Source organism: Anabrus simplex, chromosome 2 (genome assembly GCF_040414725.1).
Source record: "Anabrus simplex isolate iqAnaSimp1 chromosome 2, ASM4041472v1, whole genome shotgun sequence".
NCBI classification, from domain to species: domain Eukaryota; kingdom Metazoa; phylum Arthropoda; class Insecta; order Orthoptera; family Tettigoniidae; genus Anabrus; species Anabrus simplex.
In genome coordinates, this window is record NC_090266.1 from 869,012,499 (window position 1) to 869,022,755 (window position 10,257).

A 10,257-nucleotide genomic window follows, 5' to 3' on the forward strand; every position below is an offset into this window, starting at 1 on the left:
TGATGATCCGTCGTCGGCACTACCGCGTGGAACATTCTCGCTCCCCACCCCGTACTGTGTGCTCCCCACCCATCAGTTCTCCTCGTCGCCCTCGACCGGACCCGCCACCCACCCAACTCCCGCAAACGGTTTTCCTACCAGCTCACCAACCCCCACCCTTTCCGCCGCCCCTCCCGATCCTAGACCTTCTTCGTCATCTTGCTACCTCATTACCAACATCACAACTACCCTCTACTACCTCCTGTTACAACATTACCCTCGTGCTCCTTACTAAACTTTTCAACCGAACCACGAACCGTCCACTCATGTACACCACCGACGATCCGGCGCCACAAGCGCCCTCAATGAGTGTTTTATCGAGTGCAATAAAGTGTAATTCACGCACGTTTCTTTCTCTCCGTGTTTATTTCTATTCGTTACGTCTCTATGGTTTCTTTTCGTGCTCGCTACCGAAGTAACCTGTAAGACAATTGAACAATCTCTACTCATTTACTCATATTTTTAGTTGTGTCTAGTGTTACCATAGCAGCGCAAGAAGAGCTGCAGGACATTTCTGTTGTATATCTTTTCATTCTAGTTGCGCAGTGTAAGCAATGATGCAGGACTTTCAAAATTTTCTGTTTCAATTGTAGCGTCCTGTGCTGGGACATTCTACATATTATTTTACGTATGTGCATTACATACCCGCTAGTACTTGTTAATCTCACTCTCCCCTTTTTTCGCAAGGACTAAGAGCCGCTAGTTCGGCTGATGGCCCGCCCGCCGCACTTGCGGCGGGAATGAAATAACTTACGTTTGTTTGTTTGTTTGTTTGTTTGTTCACCTGCAGACATCCCTAGTCGAACCCCAACAATTCTCGCTACGAGCGACATCTCCGAGTGGAACATCAAAGTTACTCCTTACTCATTAATTTTTTCTCGGCCGGGTGGCTCACCATCTTTACCTCAGCTACCTCGCCGACTCTAAAGAACATATTGGCTGACACCTAGTTGGTAGTCGGCTTCCCCGCCATGCTTACCTGCCTACTCCGTAACGTCAACCTCGCTCTCTCCGAAGACGACATCGTTCAACAAAAACCCAAGGCAGGCATTCCAGTTCATTGGGCCACACGACTACTAAACAGTTCCGGACCGTCACCAGATGTCCTTCTATATTTCCACAAAGAAGACGACGTCTGCCACCTCCTGAACAACGGCGTATATATTCATCACATCTTCCATAGTGTGGAAGTTACTCCTGCGTCACTCATGGATCAGCTCATAGCCACTGATTTTACTCCGCCTGCAACGGTCGCGCCACCACAGGAGACTACCTACCAGCTGCCTTCGCACCAAGTGGAATCTACGCCGTCCAGCCAGCCAACATCACACGCCGTTTCTACATCGCTGACAACTACCACTACCACCACCATCTCCACTACAACATCAACCTTCAACCCCTCCCCTATTCCCATCACTATGGTTACAACCAGTCATCCTGCGTCCATAATGATTTCTTCCCTCCCTCTTCCTTCAACACCCGAAGAACGTCATGCCTCATACACACCTCCCGCAACATCTGCAGCACCGTCGTCTTCGTCGTCTTTCAACGCCGCCGAAGAAGCACCACCCTCATCGCAGTCATCACCGTCCCGCCACACCATGTATAGCTGTGTGATCCGTGGAGTGGATCCTGCTCACTCAGAACAAGCTATCCTCCAACAACTTCGAGCAGAAGACGTACCCGTCCGCCGAGTCTTCAGGATCAAGAACACCTCCGGTCTGACCTACATGGTCCGCATCCACCTCCCTACTGCCGTCGACGTTCACCATCTCATCGCCAATGGAGTCTACATCTTTGGCCATCGCTACTAAGTCGAGCCATCTCTTTCACCACCCCAACCTGTTCTACATAACTCCAACAATGCCCGTCGTCACACACGGCCACCCCCTCCATATCGACCCCCTCTACCCGTTTACCCTCCCCTCCCACCAATCAGTTTCTTCACCCCATCAGCTCCAACACTCGACATCTTGCGATTCCTAACTTCCTCCCTCTATAACATCACGGCGACCCTGCACCTCATCAGTTTCCATTTACAGCCTGGTACCCTCCTCTAAACATTTCACTTCTCCCGCACACCCTCATAACCTCAGCCCCGTAGCCATTCATCCAAATTTTCACACCGTTTTTCCCTCTTCTTCATTTGAAACATCTCACTGTTCTCTCCACATCTCCCGGCCCGAGAGATCCCGACACGATCTAGGGGGCCCGCTCCGTCCTTCGGGCGGGGAATGAAAGCTTTCCAGCAGCAGTTCACCTGCAGCACATATATCAGCACATCACATCGCTTATCGGGGGACACAACGACCTCTCTAAAGCAGAAACTGTTGTACGTCTACGCATCTCTCCGGCTCTTTTTTTTTTTGCGGCCGGGTGGCCATCATCTTTAGTCAGCTACCTCGCCGCCCCAAGAAGCATATAGGCTGACGCCTAGTTGGCAGTCGGCCTCCCCATCACCATGTTCACCTGTGTCATCCCAGAGATCGCTCCAGCCACATCAGAAGATGATGTCTGCATCGCAATCCGCTCCGCCGGCTACAGACTCCATGATGCCTACCGGCTATTGGAAGGCACCAGCTGCTTACCATCCACGCAGATTCTTCTCTACGTACATACGTTGGACGACCAGAAGCATCTCATCGACGCCGGCGTGTCCATTCATGATCATTACTACATCGTGGAACCTACTCCTCAACCCATACTTGCTCAACTTTCCGCCGATCCCACTCGCCTCCCTGTAGTACACATGCCACCGACCACGAACCTGCAACAACCTACATCGCTGTCCTTCTCTCTATCCCCCACGACAACTGTCACCACCGCGACCTCTACTACAGCAGCTTATTCCTCCTCTCATACACCTGTCACTTTTGTCACGACCTGTCAACCATCGCCAATTACGACCTCCTCCCTACCCACTTCTACACTTCCTACGACAGTTAATTCCTTTCCACTCCCTGACAACCCCTCGGCATCCACCGTCGCAACGCCACTGTCGCCTCCATCATCGCATCCAGAAAACGCCGCAACAGTAGCAACGTCATCACCGTCCACGCAGCTCCCCACGTCGTCCCACGGTCTGCCGGGCTGTGTGATCCGTGGCATCGACCCTTCGATCTCCAACCAGGACATCCTCAGTGAACTTCACGCCGCCGGCGTCCCTGCTCGTAATGCCTTTAGAATTCAGACAAGTACAGGCCCGACGTATATGGTACGCCTACTTCTACCGACTGTAGACGACGTCCACAAACTCATTGTCACCGGTGTCAACATCTACAGCCATCGATACAGAGTGGAGCCTTCTCGCTCCCACCTCAACCTTCTCACTATTCATCTAACACCACCTACCGTCGCCCCCGGCCAGTCCCTCCTCGGGTTCCACACCCTCAACCCGTTCATCCAACCCCTCCTCCAGATAATTTCTTCTTTTCGCCACCACCGTCCCCCACTGACCTGTTCCGTCTCTTACTCACTTCGCTTGTTACCTTCTCGTCTGTGTTTCATGTACTTGCTCTTCAACTACCTCATCACCCCCTTGCTTAAAACTTCTCTTCCTGCAGTTCTGTCATGGCTCTCTTAAGTCCTATATTAAAACCGTCCACATGCACCTCCCTATTCCACATTTCTACTTCCCATCTATCTAAATTTTCCTCTTCGAAACCATACCCTATCATTTCTCACTTCGTTTACACACCTTCCCGTTTCCACACATCTCCTTGACCCATCCGCACCTCTTGGCCAGGGAGAGGGCGTAACCCTCTTGGTGGCCAGCCCCACCCCTTCAGGGTAGGGAATGAAAGCATTTGATAGATAGATTCACTTGCATACACCCCAGCGTCGGTGGGTAGGGTCTGACACATCCCACTCTGAAGAGTCTAGTGTCAGACCTAAGACAAAATGCTGGTTAATAGAGCAAGCGCCGGGAAATAAACCCTATATCTAATTTTTGATCTGATTTTTGATATGCTCTATTGGTGGAAATATATCTAGTTCCCTCTATGGGAACTTAGAATTTCCATTTGGAATTGCTAGGCGGGCATTAATTCCATTCTGGAGTTTTATCTCCCGTATGCAGTTATCAGACTGTGCCTCTTAAATAGGCTTCTGATAAGTTCACCTGCATGGATCAGTATATCTCTCCGCGCGCGCATGAGCAGCTATTCATCGCTTCTACCGGACGCTCTTCGAGAACCTTCTAGAAGCTTCGTGGCATCTCTACGGCTTTCCAGCAACATGAGTCGGCAGCCACCATTGTCACCAACTCGTCAACGGACGCCACCGTCCTCTCCTCCACCCTCGGAACGGGACATGGACGCCGAGAATATCAAGACCAGTCGCCGCCGTGAGGAAGTGGAAAGTCCTGCAACGGACCCTGGACGCACGAAGAAACGCTGTGCCAATTCGCCTCCACCAGAATTCTCTTCTGGCTCAACGTACACTGGGCCCAGTTCTTTTCAAAGTGCTTCAGCCCGTACTTCCCCAGCACAACAGCCATCTGGTCTGGGCATTACTCCACTTGATACTCCGGCGCCTTCGTATCAATTCCCTGGTTCGTCGTCTGCTTCGCCCTTCATGCCAGACAACGCCAGGAGCTACGCCCAAGTCGCTCAAAATCCTGTTTTACCCCCATAATCCGAAATCGCAGTCTCCTATCGACTCAACCGACAGTTGCCCCCCCCCCAGCCCCCACCCTTCTACATTATCAAGCTTACCAATATTGACATCACCAAGGCTAATACCCGTACTATCTATACGACTATTGCTCAGTATACCGCTAATCTGCCGGACTATAACCTGGAGATCCAGAAAACTAGAGACGGATTCAACCTCAAAACTTCAAAATCATTCCACGCTCACTTTACTTCCAAAATAGGCCAGGACCGCTTCGAACCTCACTGCAAGGCACAAGCGCTACCTCAACAACGACCGGCACAACGACCTGAACCCCCTGCCCGATCCAGGCCCCTTCTTTCTGTCGTCGCCAATGGTGTCGACAGGGACTATTTGGATGACGACGTGCTCCTACAGCTTCAAAACATCGATTCCATGATACACAAAGTTATTCGGACCAGGAACGCCCAAGGGCCCACCAGCCTCATCAGGATCTTGTCTCCGAATCCTTCAACATTGGACGCCCTACTCCGGGACGGCGCTCTTATCTACGGCCGTCGACATCGTGTGGAACCGTCGCGCCGCCCACCCCCACAGAAGTTCCGGTGTGGGAAGTGCAACCGCTATGATCATCCACCTGGAGCGCCTTGCGTACAGCAGGAGGTATGTGCCATTTGTGCTAGCCCAGAGCATCCTACTACACACTGTTCAAACAAAAATAACCCTAAATGTATTTGTACCGGGCGGTACACCTCCACTTCGCTAATTCAAACCTTGCGCCAGTTGAAACTCCCCTACTGGAGGAAGTCTGAACTTTATCTAAGGTGTTAATTTTCAAGTTTCTCAGAAGATGTCACTACTTGGAAATTTTGGAGTTTCTGAACTGGGTCGTTTTCGATGTATTTTTGTTTTACCTGTAGTAAGAAGTGTGAACTTTCTCTTCTAGAGGACACTACTGAAGAACTACAATGGTGCACCCTAGTGCGAAGTGAAAGAACTGTTTTTTTGGAGAAATTTTTATTTCAAAAGTTTGTTCCTTGTTAAATTTCTTTCTGTTATTGTTTAAGTTGGCTGTATAACCCTTTCTTTCCCCTGGTTTTGAATTTAGCCAATTCCGAATTTCTTTAATTAATTTATGACCAATCAGGTGTATCTTCTCCAACTTGAATATCTTGCTTAACCCTAGCCAATAAAGTTTTTGTGGGCGTGTGTTCTCATTCCTGAAACGCCTCGAACATTCCGCGAGAGTATATGAACTGCTGATTTTCGGGTCTCCGGGCCACTTCAGTACCAGCTTTCAAGTACGTAGCAGGGGGGCGGGAAGCGCCTCTTTCTTCGGGCAGCAGTTCAACAACAAGGTAATGGCCGTTTAATAACTTATTTTCTTGCTAGCTCAGCAGTTTAACTCTCGGGGCGGGTCCGAAGCGTTTCCATCATGTAACTTTTCCCTAAAATGTAAAGACTCTTAGCATCTATTCTCTTTTAAAGCTACATATTGGGATAGAGAGTGCTTAATCCTCTCGAGCTCCCACTCAATTTGTTTTGAGGTGAACTTATTTTTCACAACCGATTCTTCCTTAACGTAATGTAAATTGTTTCTTTCTAAAGTCACCTCTTGAGTATGGGATTAGCCCTTGCATTAGCGGCCTAGAGCCAGATTAGGTTTTAAACAAAATGTATTCGGAGTGCAGATCGCCTCCTCTCAAATTGGTATTTTAGAGGCCATGTAATTAACCTTTTCTCATTTAATAGGCCTCAGTAGGTTGGGTATTTTACCCCTGTGTTTATGTCCTTAGAGGACAACTTGAAGGTGGAGTTTGGTGTGGCCTTTGATAGGCTTAAAGTTTGAGAGCGAGTGGCTCTTTCTGGAAAATTGAGTGTTGTATGCCTCGAGGAGGCTTTTCTGTGTAATTTGGAGCAAGTGCTCCTGGGCATGAATGGGGTTTTCTGCCCCTCTGTTAAAACTTATTTTGGAGTAAAGTTGGGCTAATTGCCCAAGAATTGTGAGTTCGGGGCTCGAAGCCCAAATCCGGTAAATACTGTAATTGTACTTTTGTTGCCTTGCTACTCTGTACCTGCCATGCTTGTTATTTCTTGATTTTGCAAAGAAAATATAACCTTGTTAAATTTTAAATTAACTTTAATTTCGTAGCCTGAGACCTGTTCACCCCCGCACCTTCTTCCACCTCTGCTGTTCCACAGATACCTCGGAACAGTATTAATTGTGACCTCGCCCGTCCGGCATTTAGTTATAAATGTAAAGCAATACCCCAACCTGACCCTTCCCAACCAGAAACGGTAGTTCCCGTCACGTCCCAGGACCTCCCTGATCCCCACCTTCCTTCCAAGCTCCCTCCCCCTAGTTCAGAGAGTACCATTCGATTTATCACGATGGTACTCCAGAACATTCTCCCTTTCCAACGCCCTCACATCCTTCAACAAGTGCAATTAGCGGCTCGGTTGGCTTTCAATACCCATGTAGACGTTGTCTATTCCGGGAATAGAATGCATTTTGCATTCATTCCCTTGCGTACCTTCCCTTTCATAAATTAATAATATGAGAATTTATTATACAAACATACGTTCGCTTTCTGCCAACCGACCGCTTTTTGACACTACTCTCTCACAATATACCCCGGATATCTTTGTACTAAATGAGACATTTTTGACCTCTCATCACACCCCAACTTTCCGTACTTTCAATCTTTTTCGCGGTGATCGTCCTCATTCCTCACGAGGTGGTGTAGCAATTGGTGTCCGAAAAGACCTTACGGTTATCCAACATCATTTCCCACCCTCCCACAACACATTCAACGAATACCTTATACTTGAAATCCTCACCCCTCGCAAAACATTTACAATCGCTACTCTTTATTTACTACCCGGAAACCCGGTCCCTCTAGATTTTGTAAAGCATGTTGATTTTCGGTTCACTGATTATGTCATCGTAGCAGACATTAATATAAATTCGTATAGCGCTGTTCAACGTGTTGAATTTCAGACACTATGTGCTCATATCCGGGGTATGCATTTCCCTTTCCCTTTTCATACGTTACCCTTATCCCAAACCACTCCCGATGTTCTTCTTCTCTCGCCCTCTTTAGCTACTTCTGTCACCATCCGCGAACTCCAATTTGTTGGGAGTGATCATGCTCCTGCCCTTATAACCCTCCCTGACCTGTCTCCCTTTCCTATTCATACCCCTCCCCGTCCCCCCTCCTACCCGCCGTTTTGAACATACTAATTGGCATGCCTATCGTCTCACTATTGGCAACTGCCTTCAACACCTACCTCCACCTACCTCAATTCCAAACATACAACTTATCATAACCCGACTCGAACAGGCTCTTATTACTGCTGACGCGCACCATATCCCTCGCCATTCCTATCACCCTTCCAAACCTCCCATTCCCCCTAAGGCCCTGCGCCTCTTACACCTAGCACACGATTTCTATCATCATTACACTCGAACTCGGGACCCTACCACTCTACAACAACACCGTCGAACGTTATGCGACGCTCGCTCTTACATCAAGGCTATTAAACGAAAAATGTGGATGGATAAATGTACTGATCTTGCTGACTACCATGACCCCCGACAATTCTGGCACACTTACCGACGCCTTACGAAAACAACTAAACCTCTTCCCTCTTACCCCATACTTACTTCTCCCCCCGTCCTCTTTCAGACAAAGATAAAGCGGACCTCTTTGCCAACCATCTTCGTCTTCTCTTTACCCCTTCTGCTGCGCCTGACCTCTCCCACCCTGATGAACCTATCATTCACCAATATACTCACCCCCGTCTCACTGAATTTCAACCTTCTTTTCACCACTTTCCTACTGTCGATCATACTCATCCTATTAATGTTCCTATTACTCCCTCAGACGTTTCCCACTATCTGAAGAATAAGAAAAGCACTTCTCCTCGCCCTGACCGCCTCACTTATCGCCACATCAAAGAAGCCCCACCACTCTTTCTTGAACAACTTAGTATAGTTTTTACCTTTCTCCTCTATACTGGCTACTACCCCCCTCATTGGGGTAATGCCAACATCCTCCTTTTTCCTAAACCAGCCAAACCTCTATCGGACCTCCACTCTTACCGTCCCATATCCCTTCTCACGGTTTTTTTCCAAGATTCTCGAAGGTATATTGAGTAAGCGCCTATCGTCTTATCTCCGCTCCCTAGGCCTTCTTCCCCAATCTCAAGTCGGTTTCCGTTCTCTTCATGCTACCCAGGACCATCTCTTTCACATCTCCGCCTCCCTTAATGCCTACTTACGTCCTCGCCGTACTGCAGCCATGGTATGTCTCGATGTTAACAAAGCCTTTGACTCTGTATGGCATCCAGGCTTACTCTACAAACTTCGCCACCTCCCGCTTCCCATTACCATAGTCCGTTTTATTCTTAATTTTCTACATCAACGTACTGCACAAATTCTCCTTCACGGCACATTTTCATATTCCTTCCCTGTGGCAGTTGGTCTGCCCCAGGGATCCCCTCTCTCTCCCATTCTGTACGTCGTTTTCACCTACGATATTCCTCATCCCGACCCTCCCCTTCGACTTTACTAATATGCAGACGACCTGGCTATCCTTGCTCTTACCCCTACTGTTACCACCCTTACACGTAAACTGCAAACATATCTAAATATTCTGGCTTCCTGGCTAAATTCCTGGCACATCACTGTTAACCCAACTAAGACTCAATTCATAGTCTTTCGTACTAAATCCCGTCTCTGTCGTCCTCGCCATCGTGTTCACCTCACTATGTATAACATCCCATTAACTGAAACGTCCCTTCTGAAATATCTCGGTATTACTTTTCAAAACAACCTTAAATGGCTCCATCATCTTAACCTAGTCTATAAGAAAGCCCTACAACGTTTTCGGGTCTTCCGTATTCTCTCCGGAAATACGTGGGGACTCCGACCTTCTCAAATATTACTTATATATAAAACCTTCATTCGCCCTGTAGTGACTTATGCCTCTCTGACTTAGTTGACGGCCGACGCCACATCTTATACGAAACTCCTTACATTAGACCGACATGCTATACGTATAGCCTACCATTTCCCCTACGACTCACCTACTGCCAACTTCCAACCGTACTATTCCTTCCCCTCCATTCTCACCCATATCCATGATCTCCGGCTCGCCTACCTCACTTCCGGTCTCACACATCAAAATCTCTCCATCACTGAAGCGCTTAATCTTTCTCCCCTCGCTAAAGCCATTCATCGTCATTCTCCTACCCCTTCCTCCTCCCACCTCTTTCCTCCTGATGTCACGTAGTTTCCCCCCTCTAGCTGCCCCACTGCCCTGACTACTATTTCTTTCGGCTCTCATCATTATTTTTAGGATGCTCTTGGCAGTGTTGGCACACGCCCTCTCTGTCAGTGATACTGATCCTTAGGCACTAACCGTGCTATCACATAACTTTATTTCTATTACACTTTGGTTTTTTTCTCCAGTCCTCTTATCCATCATGCCTTTTCTTATCACTTATCCTATATATAACTCTTCTTGCCGTTCCTTTTCCTACATATCTATATAATGTTGGTTTTTATCTACTACAGTTATGTATTACAAGTCTCTGCTT